At 36.2% G+C, this 19,132-nt stretch overlaps 1 protein-coding gene across 5 annotated transcripts in view; it reads left to right on the forward strand.

The window, feature by feature from the left end:
- Nucleotides 1-19,132, forward strand: part of LOC113225829 (broad-complex core protein isoforms 1/2/3/4/5) — a 220,556-nt gene that overhangs the window by 68,381 nt on the left and 133,043 nt on the right. The window lies entirely within an intron of this gene.

The raw sequence follows: 19,132 nt of genomic DNA on the forward strand, positions 1-19,132 counted from the left end.
ATAGTTATAAGTTGACGATCTCCGCTGTCGAGTGGCTTGCACAACGGTTTTCATCGTGTCGCCGTCTCTGAGGTCCCGGGTTCGATCCCCGGTCGAGTCAGTGTAGAAAACTAAATTTTCATATTATCTCGGGTCTGGGTGTTTGTGGTACCGTCTGCTTTAGCTACTTACTTTGGGATCAGAGCAACTTATATGATGTTGTCTAATATTTATTTATTATAGTTAAAGCAGTGGTAGCCCGGTGTAGAAAAAGATTGCTTCTTCGTTGAAGGATCGGCGGTTTGAATCCCTGCTGAATTTTCAACTTACATAAATTTGTGAATGTTAAATGGCAATACTCTCATTAACGGTGAAGGCATTAGTGTCGAAGAAGGTATCGTAGAAACCTATACCCAGTAGTGGTCATAGGCACAGAGTTCGAAAAGTGTACCTCTCAAATGAGAACCCACCCTTGTCCCACCGGGCTACCACTGCTTCTTGAAGACAAGTGCGAAACATTATAATTCATATAATACTTAAAACATATGTATATACCTCGTTAAAGCCCTCTATGACCTTCAGCTGGCAGGTATTTCCGCTAAAGAATAACCTTCGCTAAGGATAGCGAACGTGCAGGAGCACGACGCAGGGCACTGTGCCGTCGCGCAGGATAGCGAATTAAATTATCTACCTTCATATAAATAAAATTATTCTTAACTTAGATATGGATAAACCCATTCATAATTGACCATTACCAATTCATTAAATTATTTTTACAAAATTGCCAGAAAGTTACAAATAAAATTTTTACGTAAAACCAAATTTTATTAGGGAACTAGGGAAACCCTGTATCGCAGGTGCCACGGACACACACATAGACAACCACAAAATACACCGAAACTCACGAGAGAAATACATGTAGGTCATACAATTATTTCTCCCGGCCCAGGAATCAAACCGGGGACCTCTGCGTGGCAGTCCAGGATGGTAACCGTTCGGCTACGGAGGCAGTTAATTTACTTGTAACGAAGTTTTAATCGAATGTCAGTAAGTTTCGCCACGATGATATTCAATTATGTTTTGTGGAATTACTCCCCTCTATGAAGTACCACTAAATCTATGAAAAACTTTCATAAATTTCTCACAGATGGTGCTACGGTTGTTAAAAATCGAAACATAGATCTGCAACAAATGTATGGAAAAATTCGTGAGGTCCGTTGGTTTATTCCGTGGCTCAGTTGTCATAACCGTGGCGTCTGGCACGGTTTGCTGGGAGACGTTGGTTCGAATCCAATCGGATGGAAGTGAATTTTTTTCTAAGTGTTCAATCTTTATTTAATAATTATAATTAATTTAATTTTCTTTACAATGGTACGTGAAGGATGTGGCTTGAAAGAGGATGTAATGACTAGAATAGAGAAAGGAATGTTGAGGTGGTTTGGGCATGTAGAGCGGATTGATGTAAGTAGAATTACCAAACAGATTTATGGTGCGAATGTGGATGGAAGGGTTTTAAAAGGACGTCTCAGAAGGACTTACATTGACCAGATCAGTGATGTCCTCAAAAAGGCAGGGATTTGAAGTGACAAGAATAAAAAGTTGTATAAAAAGGGTAATTGTTGTATATGACGCTCGAGAGTTGTGTCAGGAAGTGAAGTGGCGTTCCGTGGTCTCTGCCTACCTATGTATGTAATAGAGTTGGCGCGACATTACATATTGTATTGTCCTTCGAGCCTATCAAAAGCTTGCTTAGTTATACCGATACAACAGTTACAATTAATTTGAAACGCTTGACAGTAAATCCCGGAAAGAGCTATTTTTACTTGATCTAAACAATGTACTCGTACAATCCGACGGGCCCATATATTTATTACTTTTCATAGCTATAGTCTGTCGATGTCGCTCAAGATCCTCGTTGTTTCGCGTTTCTCAGTTTTTGACTAGAGCAGTGAAAGGTTGGTAATACCTATTTAGTATACTAATTCAATACCTGTGAAAAAAGAATTTTTTTTCGTCATGTAACAATATGGTTTTAAAATACAGTTACGCAGTTTTCACAGTCAACCAAGAATATACGCAGAACAGTAAAACGACGCATACATGGCAAACGACACATCAAAAACTCTAATCAAAACATTACCCCCTCAGTTGCCAACCCCCCCTCCAGGGGGGTAAGGATACATTAGGGCAAACTTTTCACCCCATCAATATTCTTAGTAAAATATAATCAATTCTTAGAGAGAAAGAAACAGTGCCGTGTATTGATAAATGAGAGCTCCCTTCATATTTCCGCGTCACCCCCATAGGGTGGTTTAAACCCCCTCAATCCCCCTTCGTCTTAGGAACGTGCAAGATAGTACACTAGGGTTGGCAGGGCTAATGAACTTTTAAGTTTTTAGGGGCTTCTCGAGTAGTAAGATTTGAATCGATTTCTTGGGGTGGTTTTTAAGATTATGGGGTAGTTGAGGGTGACTTTCGCGAGGGCGTTTTAATTTTAATGCTCTGCAAAGACGTCTTGCGAATGCACAAGTTAAATCACGGTTTGTGGCTCTACTTTTATTTATATTAAGTTTAAATGTTTCTTGTAGGTTTTGGCTTTAGTTATTTTGACTTTTACAGATTATATTCTTGGTTGTTTACAAAGCGGTTACTAAAGGTTGACTTATGATTCTTTTTCCAATATTTCAAGAGGATTACATGCTTCCCCAACAACAAGTCACGCCGTAGTAAAAAATCATGCTGTATTTATTTATTGAAAAATACACCATCAACTTAACACAAAACAATCTTAGAAAATAATACACATACGCATACAGCAGTAAAAATTTAGAGTGAACCAATGGAATACAAAAGAACACATAAATAAACAATTAATTATAAGGGATGTAAGAATCAAAGCAATTGCGCTTGCACATGCAAATATACTGCTTAATTATAGAATGAGTGAAATTATCTTCATTGCACATAAAACTACAGTATACAAAACTAACATAAGTGTAAAAAAATTATAACTTAATATGTAACAGGATGCCTTATTTCTATGTAGCAATTTCTTCCAGGCAACCTTAAGATAAAAATTTGGACTTTGCTTAGTATTTTTTTTATATGAAAGATGTCTGTATCATTGTCTCTAATTACCGTCAAGTCATTGTATGACGTCTTAAGTCTATTCAAGGGTTATACTTTCCGAGATTAGGTCAGCAACTAGACAAAACACATGTTTTGCATTGGGAAACCTAGGCACTCTTAGTATTTTAACTTTTTATTTTACCTTCGGTTAGTTAGAGCATTAGAAAGTAACTGGACCATTAATTCTACCGAAGATTAAACCTTATTTATTTCGTCTTCTCTCAGTAAAGGTATTAGGTAGGATTTGAAGTTATGAAAAACCGCCACTGTTCCAGCTTTTAATTAATTTTAACTACAATGAATAGAATACAGCATTACCATTATTATTATTTAAATAAAATGACGTCAGGTGAATAGCAATTATAGGTCCATGGTCTCTGCCTACCCCAACGGTAAACAAACGTAGAAAGACTTTAGTGATTAGTTACGTAATTACTTAGTTGAAAATCATACCACGGTATGATAATTTAAATTATGATCTATTACGTAATTATGGAGCAGCCCTGCTACGAGGCCTACGCGGCGTAGCGGCTACGGCGTAGGCGCTAGTTCCCCCCTTATACAACTTTTTACTAAGACCACGCGAAATGAGCCGATAAAACATAAGTAGCTTCACTTTAAGAAATTTGAAAAAGATATTTGCTTTTTATTCTACAATTGGTGTTGTAAGAGAATGAGGTTCTTGAAGAAAATTTTTCCGTACATTACAACATTGAAATAAAGGTAATTCAATTTTTTAATAAATGAATTAAAGAAATATACTTTTTTTATAATATCAAGTGACGGACGAATATACCGTGCGCCGGAGGGTAAGCTACACGCCTGTCCATAACAGTTGCAGTGCCACTCAGAGCTTTAAATCGCAAAGATCTGAGGGGCACTGCCACCGAGTCCGACACCCTGAGACGTAAGTGGACAAGTCTCATGTGCCTGTAATTTCACCGGCACCCTTACCTTTCAAAACCGGAACACAGTAATGCTGATATTACTGCTTGACGGCTGAAATAGGTAAGGTGGCAGTACTTCCCTGGACGAACTCTTTCACAAGGAGCTCTACTGCTACTAAACACTTTAACAAAACCGTTTTTACCGAAAATAAATTTCAAAAATTAATTATTTCTTTAATTTATAATATTATAAATGACATTTATTCGTTCAGATCAGCAGGAAGTCTCCCTTTCCCTGTCCCACATCCGATCGAAACCAGTACTGTCAAATGTGTATAACTCGACCAAGTTAAAACACTCATGATGCGAATGAAGTTTCGTGCTTGACCTTGTTTTTTTTTATTTGGTCGAGTATTATTATTTGACAATAATTGCTTCGGACAGATGTTGGACAGTAAACGGGAGTAGACCTCCTGGGCTTTGTCTACGATTATGGTAAAAGTTATATTACGCGCGTTTAAACTCGATTATACGATTAGGCGCATACGCAACTTTTGAGAGATGTTTACTTTTATTCAAAGAAGCATCATTTGTTTATTGGTTTGTACGTTTAATTATTGAGAATTGCATACACAATATCAACCCTTTTACGTTCCACAGTTGCACACAGACCTCTTCTATAGCAGAGGTGTCAAACCTATTTCAATGCAGGTTAGGTACATTACATATATAGCAATCTTCACAATAAAAATACTCCTTATCATAATAAGAACAAAATACAGTAACAAATTAAAATAGAATACCAGATCGCAATCTCTTCCAGGCAACACAAAACTATATGACGAATAATTTTCTAAAGTTGTGCTCGTATCGGTATTGACAATAAAACTGTTATTACTCGTAACTAAAATAAATATTTTAAAATACTTTCTAACGTAACCATAAAACAATTTTCAATCATTAATTATGAGAATCGAACCCGAGACCCACTGCACGCTGTAACAACTGAACAGTTAAAGCTCGCGCTCTTATTTTAAACAACTACCGCTTTTATAATACATCCCGTTTCGCGACTAAATATCAGCGAATGTAGCGATGTAGCGCGACTACGTAATCTTGAAACGTTAAAGACGGCCATCAATTTTTTAAAAAATGACACATTTTAATTATAATTGACGAACAGCTTTCGACACATTGCTACTGCAGTAATAAAGAATGTAATTAACCGTTGAGACCAAATATGAAATTCCGTTACTACCTTGCTCGTGTACTTGCAAGTTGAATACAATGCAGTAGAGCTTCTTGTGTAAGTTCGTCCAGGGAAGTACTGCCACCTATTTCTGCCGCCAAGGTTCCGTTCCGGTTTGGAAGGGTGCTGGGAGCTGCTATATAGGCAGGCACATGGGAGTTTTCAACTTATGTCTCTGGGTGACAAGCATAGAGGCAGTGCCCCTCAGATTTTTGCGATTTAAAGCTCTGAGTGGCACTGCAACTATTATGGATTGGCGTATCGCTTACCATCAGGCTCTTAGTATCATTAAAAATGATGATATAGCCCCACTGTTGGGCACAGACCTCCTCTCACAATGGGAGGGTTAAGGTTGTAGTTCCCAACGGCAGATTGGATTGATGTACATCCGGTAGGTGGAATCATTATGCTACCACCGCTTTCTTAATTTATAAAATTGGAAAACTAATTTCCATGCATGCTAAATTTATAGATACACTGAAACAAGTTAACTACCGCCATGACCGATTGGTTACCATGCTGGCTTGCCACACAGAGGTCCCGGGTTCGATTCTCGGGCCAGGGAAAATATTTGTACGACCTACATTAATTTCTCTTGTGAATTTGGGATGTAATTTGTGTTTATCTATGTGTGTCCATGGCATCCGCGATACAGGGATTCCCTAGTGCGTACGTTATAAGTCCGTTTCCTTACTGCGTGTCTGCGACACCCGCAGAAAAATGTTAAAAAGTACAAACTTTGACAAAATAACTTTTAACGAAAACTCATAATTTTAAGAGTTTTAATGAAGATTATTCAAACTGACTCGACTTATGACTTAACTAACAACTTGACTTATGACGTGGCTCAATATTACATAATTAATTATCGCTTAGCCAAGCTTGTAAGTAACTCACGTGTAACGTTTAAAAACAATTCGTTTTAACATTTAGTGAATTTGGTTCCATAACTAAACGAAAGTTCATATCAAGTATCAAGTCTTGCGCATCTCTCCATCTTCCGCGTGCCGTATTTACAAGTATCGTAAGTATAGAATTATATATTTTATAACACCCTCCACCCCCGCGAACTAAGTCTTTGCGCATCTTTCTATCCCCACCTTTTTGCCTCTTCTTTTAAAACCACCCGTCGTATGTACCCCTTTCCCCTCATTCGACTAATTTCGGGGTACAACTCAAGAATTATTCCTCGTGTTCCCGAAAATTTAATTTCCTACTCTGTTATTGCGCCTTTAGAGTTCTATTTGCGCTGATAAACGCACACAGTCTTGGAACTGTATCTTTTCACTTCGAAAACTAATTTCGTATTAGAAAATGGAAGCAAGTGCTTTGCTAGAGCGCTGTAAATTGAACCTTATATTGCAAACGTTAAGGTGCGATTTGGTGGTGCGGGCATATGAAAATTAGACCCGTTTCGTCAAAAATATGAAATTAAAATCTTCATACTAGCGAAAGAAGTTTTAGCATCTTTGTTTTAGAGTGAGACGGGGAGCATTGCATTAGTCTCTTTCTTCCCCCTTTTAAGGGTAGGGATGGGTAGTTTCAAGTAAAAAGCCGTTTCTTGATCAATGCGCCCCGCATTCGGAATTAATCATAACCGGGTATTTTCGTCTATGTCTCCCCCCTTTGGGGTGGAATTGAGGATTCGTACTCTAAATGAAAATACGGCGCTTCCTGTTTACATTTTGTAATAAATTGTTTCGGATGTTTGTGTGACGACGAATTTATTATTTAGTCGCTCTGATTGAGCACATTTCGTATTGAATACAACAACGTCTCTGTCTATGCTCGAGTTCGTGTACCACACCAGAGTCCGTCTCAGTTGTAACTATGTCACATGCAGTGGTCTGTACTCAAATCATCTAAATAAAATAGAATTTCTGTACCTTACTGTTTCGCAGGTTCGCTGATTGTTCAATTGAAGTGAAGGCTGTTTAAAGCCTTCTATACATATTTTTATACAACCAGCTTGTGGGCGGACTACACGCAAAAGCAGTAAGGTGCTCTGAGGGTACAATTCAATGGCTCATTTGCGGCGCTGCTGCGGCTGTCCTAGTACTGCAGCGCATCAGGGATGTTCGCTGTGCCGCGAGTAGATTGTTTCCACGCAACAAGCGATGCATTTCCTTGGTCCATTCCATCTTGACAATGATAACTGGCAGACATAATTGCACTTACGCGAACAACTATAGTATAGTACATTTAAACAAAAGTTACCACTATTATATACCATGAATTTATTTAATTGCAATTTAATTGAATTTAATTTAATTTATTTGGACATCGTTTAATGTGAGTTCAGATTGTTTAATGTAAGCAATGTGTAACATAATTAGTAAAGTGATGTAATTCTATGTATTATTATGGATCATGTTGTCTGATATGAATATATAATTTGAATTTATTTCAGCCGCCAAGCAGTGAAATGAACATTACTGCGTTTCGGTTTTGAAGGGTGAAATTACAAGCACATGGGACTTATCAACTTATGTCTCAGGGAGACAGGCGAAATGGCTGTGCCCCTCAGATTTCTGCGATTTAAAGCTCTGAGAGACACTGCGACTATTTTGGGTAGGCGTGACAACAATTATTGTGTAGTGAACCACATAGAAAATTTGATGAAAAACATTATATATATATACAGACAGACGGAAAAAAAATACAAAGTTTGAACTAGGTTCTCGGGTTTCTCTCAGAGAAAAGTTTAAGGAGACTGGTATCATGACTGTGGCATCACAGTACATTTACTCAAATATTTTGTATGCTCGTAAAAATATACATTTATACAAATATAAATATACATTATAATTTCATTAGGAAAGAAGATATCTATAATATTAACATTAGAACTAAGTCCAAACTCATGGTACCACGATTTCACATAACTAAGACAAACGATACTTTTATGGGGAACTGTATACGTTTTTACAATAAGATTCCGGAGAATATATTAAGATTTTTTCCTAAGTTTAAAACTTACATTAAAAGTATATTAATTGAAAAGCCATATTATAAACTGCCTCCGTGGCCTAATGGTTACCATGCCGGACTGCCACGCAGAGGTCCCAGGTTCGATTCCCGGGCCGGGAGAAATAGTTGTATGGCCTACAATTATTTCTCTCGTGAGTTTGGATGTAATTTGTGGTTGTCTATGTGTGTGTCCATGGCACCCGCGACACAGGGTTTCCCTAGTGCGGGGCTATGTTGAGTGTGTGCGTTATTATTATTATTATTATTATTATTAAAATTGAAGAGTATGTGTTAGATAAAGAAGTACGGAAAGACGACAAGAGATATAGGATATGATTTAAGTTTATTTGAAAAGAGCAATCCATAGAGTTTCTTGCTAGTTCTTCTCAGCGAGGTCAGCGTAGTGAATGAGCAGTAGCTTAAAAAAAGACGTTTTGAAGTGTAAAAATTTTACCTATAAAATAAATGATTATTTCATTTTAACTTTGAACTAAAAATTTCATTATAGTTCTGTACACACTAATATTGAGTATAAATGTCTATTTACAAAGAGCAAGCTCTAGATATTCTTATTCTTTCTGTTCACGAACCTGCCTTCCGAGTGAGTAGTCAACGTAGATACCGATTTTGGGTGTAATTTGTTTACATTGTGAAGCTTTCTTAATCGAAGGAACCTGATTGTTTAAACATAATCGACGACCTCGTCAGCCCAATGATAAACTCTACGAACACTCAATTCCTGGTAAAACCAATTTGGGTATAAAACTTTTACTAAATTGGTTATATGCTGGATATTGCGAGTAAAACCACTGGAGTTCATTTTGTTGCTTTGGTCAAAGTCAAATAATTATTTATTCCATAGGTAAAATTATTACACTTGAAAACGTCTTTTTTAAGCTACTTTTTAAGCTACTGCCCCTGAGAAGAACGAGTAAGAAACTCTAGAGATTGCACTTTTCAAATAAACTTAAATGCTATAGAATACATTTTGAATCATATTTGTGTGGAATCTAGACTCACGTTGTCTTTCCTTACATCTTTATCTAACACTTAGTCTACAATTTTGCAATATGACTTTTCAATTAAAATACTTTTAATGTAAGTGTTAAACTTAAGAAATGATAATCTTAATATATTCTCCGGAATCTTATTGTAAAAACGTATACAATTCCCTGTAAATGAATCGTTTACCTTTGTTAAACGAAATCGTGGTACCATGAGTTTGGACTTAGTTCTAAGGTTAATATTATGAATATCTTCTTTTTTAATGAAATTATGTATATTTTTACGGGCATGCAAAATATTTGAGTAAATGTACTGCGATGCCACAGTCATGATACCAGTCTTCTTAAACTTTTCTCACAAATATGGTTTGTATACAGCCGCTTTACCCCAAATGAGAATCCCGTAGGACATTATACTATGGAAATAACTAAAGTAAACTAGTCTAGCAGTAGGAACGTCGATAAGCCCACGTATTCTACGGACTGCGTCGCAGCAGAGCTTAATCTGCTAGCTAAGGATGTGGAAATTATTGAAGTTTACTATCTAAGGTCACTCCCAAAAATACAGCTTTATTAACAAAGTCTTCGAATACTTATCTATTTTGAGAGTAGGTGATTAATATATTGAATAGAATGGAATATTTGTTTGCTTAGTTGGCATAGCGTATGGCTCGGTTTGCTAAAAGACGTCGTTTCGAATCCGGCCAGACCGAAGGAATTTTTTCTAAATATTCGATCTTTGTATTAATAATTGTAACAAACTAGTGGAGTAATTCCACAAAAAATAATTGAATACCATGGCGGTGAAATAGCTTGACATTCAATATTTAAGAATAGAATATAATTAAATAGAAAAAGATTTATTGCCATGCCACAACACATGGACACAATTCTTTTTTATAAAAAAAAAACCTCAAAAGTTTTTCGTTGGAATGACATCTATTTGACAAGTTTTATTGAAATCGGTTAACGGAATGTGCGCGAATCCGGATTCATTCCCAGGTTTTCTACTCTCAGAGTTGGAATATTTTCTTTAAATTGGAACATCCCCCCTCTTTCCAAGAAAGGAAGAATCATCAAAATCAATACAGCCGAATTGCGAATCTCCTTCTTTTTTCAAGTCGGTTAAAAAAGAGATTAATAAAATTTTGACAAAAGATATAAAAACAAAAAAAACAGACAAAAAGCAATACACAAAATAAACGACTAAATTTAGTACTGTTATTTGTGCGGTTGCGGCGTGCGCAAAAGGACCTCATTCAGCTTATGTCAAAGCCATAATTAGACTTTGGAGCTGGTTTTTAATAAGCCGTAATCATTGTCCGACCAACTGTTATTATTTTGATAGTTAATTATAATTAACTATCAAAATATTTATAAAACTGTTAAACTGTAAAACTGTGTTATAAAACAGTTTCATTTCTTTTAGTAGAAAAGACGAGAAAATGATGAATATAGCCCGTGCAACACGTGCTATTATAACCCTTATAACCTCTACGACATAATACCTCTACGACAGTAGATCGCTACGCGGCTGCGTATAGCGCGGTCAAAATGGTAACACACTATTCCAATCGAGTTCTTAGGGTTTCGCGATTGTTAGACATAGGAAATGAAACTATTTTTCCGGATTTAAATCGCGTTATTTATTTTTTCAAACTAACGTTTTAGGTTTTCCGTTATCTACCCAGGATGCTGCGAGAGGCCATTGAAATTAAAAAACATCCTAATTTCAACAGGGAAGATGGTTTCTCCGTACCACCAGTTTGGGAGTCCAGTATTTTCTCTGATGAAAAATCCTAAGCAGACATAAGACTGCAGTACTCATTAATATGTTTTAATTTACCCTAATTTCCATTATTAGTTAATAACAAATTTAACTTAATAAAAATTCATATTGTTACAGTAAAATAATTTGTAAAATAATGTAGCGTAAATTGGAATGCTTCTTTGTAAAATTACAAATAAAGTATTTAATTAATAACATTTGTTACTACAGTGAAAAATAGGGTGGTTTGCATTAATATTAGACATAACTGGTTAATAACTGTACCACCTCAGTCAACCGTGACCATGGGACCTGTAAAGGGCCCGAAACGTTGGTTTGTTTGAAAAAACAAATATACGCGATTTAAATCCGGAAAAATAGTTTCATTTCCTACAATATTCCAAGTCCATAAAGTAGTAGCCTTTAAATAAAAGAAGCATTGACACGATAAGCTTACTTCATATTTTTTATAAATAATTGTATGTAAACATTCGAACACAGTATCACCAGGTAGTGTTCTTGAAGTAGAGCTCGCCTGTGTCAGTTATCTGCATACATATTAATTATAAAACATGAGAAAAAAAACGATTGTTAATCGCTGGGGACGACAGGGCAATACAATGCTTTGTTTTCATTTCTATATTTTATTCTATACGATCAGAAAGGGGCAAGTGCCGAGTTCTAACCCGGCGCTTTGTTAATTTGGTTTCAATCGGGTTAAAATCTATTTATGCCCGAAATCGATGACACAAACATTTTTAAATAATAGATTATATAATTGGGTTTTAACCCACTGTCCATCTCTGTATACAATGGACGACAGGCGTGCAGACTATGAAAAACCTGTGTTATGCAAACTCAGGCTTTCAAGCCACATTTTACAATAATTTAGGAAATAGAACAGCGGGAGAGGTTGGCGACAGTCGCATTTAATTTAAAGGGTCAACGGTTCGAATCCCCGTATACCTATGACTTTAGTTTTCTAAGTCAAGTACATTTTTAAATGTTTAGTCGCAATATCTTTCGCTAACAGTGTTTGAAAACATCATGATGACACCTGCTAGTTGTAGAAGGTACGCCGCGTGGCAGACTATAGCCTAAACCCTCTTCTTAGAGGTGACCCGTGCCTAACACTGGGACGTATAATGGTTTGGTGATAATGAATAAATAGAATAAAGTAAGTGTGTCTTCATGTGTCTGTTATTATCGTACATTTTAAAGTCCTACATTTGGCGTGGTAGCCTTAAAACTGCGCCGAAGAGCCGAGGCGGCGTTACGTAATTACGTAAAGTTGATCCCTTGCTGTATCATTATTACTAAAGCTTTAATTATGAAATTGATGTATAAGATATTTAAGGATTCGCTCTATAAATTAGTACTTTCCTCGATAAAACAAATCCGATGTTATTAATGTCTGAAAAAACAAAACGAACCCTTAGTACGGCGTAAAAACTTCACGTAAGGTCGTCAATTTTTGAATATTAACAAAACATCTTTTCTATAACGTATACTCCGTACATTTTCGGGATGTGTATTTGTTTTTAACAATACGAAGGAAACACCTAAATTCGCATGCGGTCCGCCCATAATAGCCAGAGACGACATATCAATGACACGTCAGACGTCGAGGTTGTGTCGCTTGGGCTTACACACGCCTTTAAAAACGTGTGCCACACGCGCACATACACGGGGCGCATAGAATATCTAAAATCAATTAGCAGCTCGGTGCCCACTTAAGGTGAGTCACCGTAGCTGGGAAAACTGTTTTACTGGATCAATTTGTTTAGGAATTCACTATTAAATAATGGTCTTATACCTAAGGATATTGTTAAAGAATGTGCTATTTGTGTTACTTGATAGGATATATTTTATCCGATTTGCTGTCCCCGGAGCGCGCTCTCTACCACCAGGGCAATTATCACGCTGAATGAGTTCCTAGCGCACGCCCAGATTGCTGATGCATTCGCAGACAATTTGTCTCTCAAACTGATAGCTGCAATAGCACGCTATGTATATTTAAATTTATTATAAAACTAGGTAATCTTGTATTTCCAATTTTCTTTTAGTTTTTTTTTATAATTCCTAGTAACGGGACGAACAAGCACCCTTACCCTTCCAAATCGGAACGCAGTAATGCTCGCATTACTGCTTGGTGGCAGAAATAGGTAAAACGGTAAACCGGCTACTTTTCATATATTTTTAATATAAATCTTCAATATTATTCCAGTTAGTGAATTAATGAAAAATATACTACTATAACAAACCCTTTTTTTTTTTTCCTTGCCACTTCGCGCACACATTTGCGCGTGTGCAGATAGCGCCTTGCCGTATTGTAGTAGTAGTAGGCAAATAACTTAGATCGTTGTATGGAGAGTCCGGGATGTGACTAGAGTAACCAGAAGAAACTACACACATCGGCACATTTAGGGGAGCACTATTGAAATCCCCAAAAGTGCAATGTTTTTTCCAAAGTTTGGCCCTAAATATATAAACGAGATAAACGGCGATAATACTTCCCTGAATGAATTCTTTTACAAAGAGTTCTAGTGCTACTAAAAAGTATCTCATTTTATTTTGTTATATTTAAGATATCATTATTATATGTCCAGGTTGACCTGTCCTGAAAACTTTATGTGAAGTTTCCAATCCTCATTCATTAGGCCCGATAGGGTACTAGAAACTACAGCAGATACCTAAGGTTCTCGTAACTCTTCAAAGTGATAAATGTACGACGGTTGGAACCAGCGTGAAGAACTGTAGTCTAAACCCTCCCTTTAGAAAGACTCGTACCCAACAGTACGTAAAAAGACTTATTGAAATCTCTCTCTATCTACAACAGACACATGCACATCAGTGAGGTGAAGTTTTGATACGCTACATGAATACTTTGTATAACTAAATCGGGCTGTTTGAAAATTCGTAGTTATTCGAGTGAAAAATATTATGTAACAATGACGTCACGTCACCGACCTAGCTATACCTAGCCCCCAGGGGAAACTCAAGGTCACGGGGGCAATATCCTGCGGTCGACGACACCGTGAGTGCCGCTTTGCGACACGTGGAGTAGGTTCAATGGTCGCTGGTAACAGACTAGGAAATGCGAACTTCTTCATTAATACAAAATACAGTAGGTCCGAACTAGCATTGGGCCAAGAAAGTAGACTATTGGCTGAAGCCTATACCTTCGAGAAAACCTCTGTAAATTGATTTAGGTACACCAAACCATACACACAATCTGTCAAAATCAATTGTTGAAAATTGTACAGACAGGAATACGTGACGCTTTGGACCGTTCTTATCTTTACCTGAATTGCATTCTTAATTGTATTTTATTGCTTAATTGTAAATATAACGTCTTATGAAACGGTTTTGTTGTTTTCTAATACAAGTTTTTTTCTTTTTATTATGACATTATAACATATTTATTCATTAAAATGACGTACTTAGATTATGTAGTACAATCATTATTTTCACAGATAGTCCAATCATATTCACACAACAGGGTTATAACAAGAAAACACAGATTAGTAAACCAATTTAGGTGTGAAATTGTAAAGTATTTTAGAAACTTGTTTTCCTAACTATTCACTTCTTTTGAACACATTACCTTATTTAAACAAAATATTATTGATTAAAAACTCAAACGACTCTACGGAATTACGAAGCGCCTGACGAAAATGTATTACCAATAAAGCAATCGCGCTGCTAACCAAAGAAGATACAAAATTGCTCTTCAAAAAACCTTAGGCGTTTCTTATGTTCCTAAACTTTAGCATGCAGTGGTACGCATAAATTCGAAATTAAGTCGTTGTTGTTTAGATTTGTGGCTATTTAAACTTGTTCTAATGATCAGAGTTATAGTTATGTTCTTTTTAATGCGACTATTATACATTTTGACGTGTATAGATATATGATAAAACTAGTTCAAAAATAAAAACGAGAAATGACCACCTTAGTGTGAAATGTTCACCATTTTTCTGGTATTTACAGTTAAATTTGAGCAAAACTCTAATTAGTACGTCCGTAATGAACTTGGAATTGTTGTAATTCGTTTTCATTGGTCATTCTAATTTAACTTTGGATGTTCGTTTGTTTTTCTAAAATTCGTTCTCATTTGGTGGATTTAGTTTTGTCAGGTACTAAAATAAAAAAAATGCTTAGTGTTTCAATATGGAATGTCCGTTTGACAATACTGCGGTTGTACCACTAGATGGCGTGGATCTTTTATTTTTGTGGTATTCTTTTTTGTTGTTTGTTTTTTGGAACTAGTAAGAAATAATACGTTTTGTTTAGATTTCTTTGTATTATACTTTTAATTATTCTGGGATTTGAGAGAGAGGTATTAACGTATAAAAAGTTTTGATGAATATACTCTTTCTATCCCAGTTTCTAATTGTAGTTTATTTATTCTGTTTATTCTGTAAATAAGACACTGAACAATTCATAATACATTTTAATTCTTAAGGTCTTAAACATTCTACTGCTGACTACGGGTCTCCTCTAGAAGATGACCGCTTTTATTTATTTTATCTTCGTTAATAATGTGTCACCCTTTTGCTGCGATCGCTGTAATTGTGTAGGAAATTTATCCCCGGAAGAAGTTTCCATCAAAATATTTCCACTTCCCCTAAAACTTGTTCAAACTTGTTGCATATCATAACCACCATACTGTCTCGTCAACTACGAACAGGTTGACACATGTCTATAAAAACATCCATTTTTTCTGCATAAATCTATCCCGCGAACACACAACTATCGACTTTGCCTTTTAGACTTTTGAGCTTATTTTGTCAGTGGCAAGTTTTAGTAGAGAAGTAACGTGAATGTTAGGGAAAACTCGATGTCACGTCTAGAGACAGAAAGTTGATTTTTCAATGCGTTAAGGTATAGGGGAAAACTAAATATTTCCGAAATATTCTGCTCGGTAGTAACGGTTATTTCCGTATATTTTTTGCTGTAGAACACTTATGGTTTACTTATTCGTTCTTTCAAAGGTAAAAGAGTTTATGTTATCTTATTTTGTCGCTGATTTGGTTGATACGTTTTTCTCTAGCACAAATATGTTATGAATTTATTGAGAATGAAACTATTCTTCTTATTTTTCTGATCTAAATCGCATAGGAATAGTTGGGGTAAGAGGAACACCGTGAGAAGAGGTACTTAAAGATTTAACTCATAATCTAAAGAGTTTAGCACTATAGACTCTCAGATGATAAAACAGACAAACAAATTAGTTTAAACGATTTAAAAGAGATGTCGCTAGGATGCTTTAAATCCAAAAGGCGGAAAGAACAAGTTTAGTATTTTGAATCCAAGCACTATCGGAACTACTCGGAACCATTCACTATGTCAATATCAGAGTACCCCTGTCCCCGCCACATTTACGGTATTTACCGTATGTCAGAGAGGGCTAGGCAGAAGTGCTCTGTGACAATGCGACCTCCTTTATTATCACCCCACCTTTTTATTACCTTTTCTCTGGTCCCTGGCTACTTATTTTCAAATTTTGAATCGTTCTTTAATTCCTTTGCCTCGCCATTCTCACTTTGTATTGTTCCGTTGTCACTCTCTGCTTAATTTCTGAAGCGAGCACTCCTGCTCGTCTTCACCGCAAATTTTGATCCGTTCACCAGTTTCCATTTTCAATCATGTGCCTATTTAATAACACTAAAATCTAGTCATATCTGTAAAATACAGCCCTTTCAGAGTAAGTCTACTGTCTTACAATTTATAGTAGGTTTTTTAATATTGTACCTGTTTTTGTACCATTTTTTTGTTACAGCCCTTTCTGTCACCTTTACCGTATACAATAAATTTATGTGACCGAGTAATCTATTTCTTGCTGCTTATTGGCGGTTTGCTACCTTTCAGCTCTATTTATTAGTAATTAATGATCATTCATATCATTCGAATACGAGAATTAGATTATTAATTTGTCATTCGAATGACAGGATTAGTAATTACTGACGGTCGAATAAAGGAATCATTCGCAATCACACATCCCTGGTTGTGAAATCTTGAGAACGCGAGGTATAATTACCCTTTTTAAGAAATGCCCCACACATCATCGTAAGTATTTTATTAAGCGTAATGATTATTAAAACATGTAATACCTTACAACTAAGTCCGAATTCAAGCGTATATCAAGATTATCATTTCCTAAGTTTGAAACTTATATTGAAAGTGTTTTAATTGAAAAGCCATATTAAGAACTACACGCTAAACGACACGCCTGTTCATAACAGTTGCGGTGCCACTCAGAATTTTAAACCGCAAAGATGCACTGCCACTGCGTCCGTCACCCTGAGACATAAGTTGACAAGTCCCATGTGCCTGTAATTTCACCAGCACCCTTACAGTACAGCACAGTTACAGTACTGCTCGGCGGCAGAAATAGGTAAGGTGGCAGTACTTCCCTGGAAGAACTCTTTCATCAGGAGGATTTTACACTTGAAGACGTCGCTGTTTAAGATACTGTTCGTCCACTGTGCTGAGAAGAACGAGCAATAAACTCTGGGAATTGCTGTTTTGAAATAAACATAAATGCTATGGAATACACTTTGAATTATATTTGTGTGGAATTTAGACTCATATCGTCTTTCCATACATCTTTATCTAACACGTAGTCTTCAATTTTGTAACATGACTTTTTAATCAAAATATTTTTATTGTAGTTTTTAAACCTAGTAAATGATAATCTTAATATATGCTCCGGAATAAAAAACGCATATAGTTTCCCATAAAAGTTTACCTCGGTTAAACGAAATCACGGTACCATGAATTTATATATACGAGTATATCTTCTCACTTATTCAAATTATGTACGGGCATATATAATATTTGAGTAAATGTACTGGGATGCCACAGTCATGATACCAGTCTCCTTAAACTTTTCTCTGAGAGAAACCCGAGAGTCTAGACGGCACACAGAACCATATCTATGCACAGAACGAATCGCTATTTTTGCAATACAAATATGGTTTGAAACGCTTTACCCCACATGAGAATCCCGTAGGACATTGTACTATGGAAGTAACTAAAGTAAACTACTCTAGCAGTACTAACACGGTAAACTCACATATTCACGGTTGGTCATTTAACACATTATCATCAAGATGTTGTCCTTCACAGACAGAGAGAGGTATTGCCTGTAAACCTTCACAAATAAATGTAAGTTCGACATTAAAGTATAGGTATACACTGATTCGTACTATCGAACTCTCATAAAACAGCGTTGGTTGCTGTTTAACGCTGTTTTTTTGTTAGCTAATTTTTATATATTAACATCACTCAGTGCACACAATTTTAATCCGTAATAAAAAAAATTATTAATTCATCCAAAACCTAGGGGAGATAAACCTCGCATTCCATGCATAAGGGTGCATGTTCGTATCTCGTTACGTTGATCTACGAGTGTTTTTGAATCACATGAAATTTGTATTACTATCACAACATCATTTTGAAGATATTTCCGCAAACAGCACAAATCCTAACAGTGGCACTCTTTACAGGTCAATATAATACTGTTTTTTATGATATCAAGTGACGGAACGAAGTAGTTGGACGTAAGCAACACGCCTGTACACAGCAGTGGCAGAGCAACTCGGAGCTTTAAATCACAAAGATCTAAGGCGCACTGCCTCTGTACCCTTCACCTTGAAACATAAATTGTCAAGTCCCATGTGCTTGTAATTTGACTAGCAGAATGCCGTAATGCTCACTTTACTGAAAAACTGTGAAAGGTACTGCAACACTGTCATGGATAGGCTTATTGCTTGCCACCAGACACGGCTTGTTCGTTCCGTCAATAGATTAATCATAAAATAATAATAAAAACCATTGACTTACAAATATATGGACGACGGGTCTAATACAAAAACCACGAAAAAAAGTCCCAAGTCAACCTATTTAAACGTAGTGACATGTAAAGGAATATGAAAAAGCTAAAACGTTGAATTTAAATTGTAATGGCATCGCAGTACTGTCTAATTTTGCTTGCTTCGCTGTCAGTCGAACAAACGAAGACTAAAGCGTGAATGACGCTCTGTATACGATTTTAACGCCCTATAAGTTCGGACACTTTTTAGCGCGGACCCGACGTCCATATAATTGTAAGTCAATGATAAAAACAGATTAACCAATTCAC

This window comes from Hyposmocoma kahamanoa, unplaced genomic scaffold (assembly GCF_003589595.1).
Source record: "Hyposmocoma kahamanoa isolate Upper Pololo Valley unplaced genomic scaffold, ASM358959v1 175, whole genome shotgun sequence".
Classification (NCBI taxonomy): Eukaryota; Metazoa; Arthropoda; class Insecta; order Lepidoptera; family Cosmopterigidae; genus Hyposmocoma; species Hyposmocoma kahamanoa.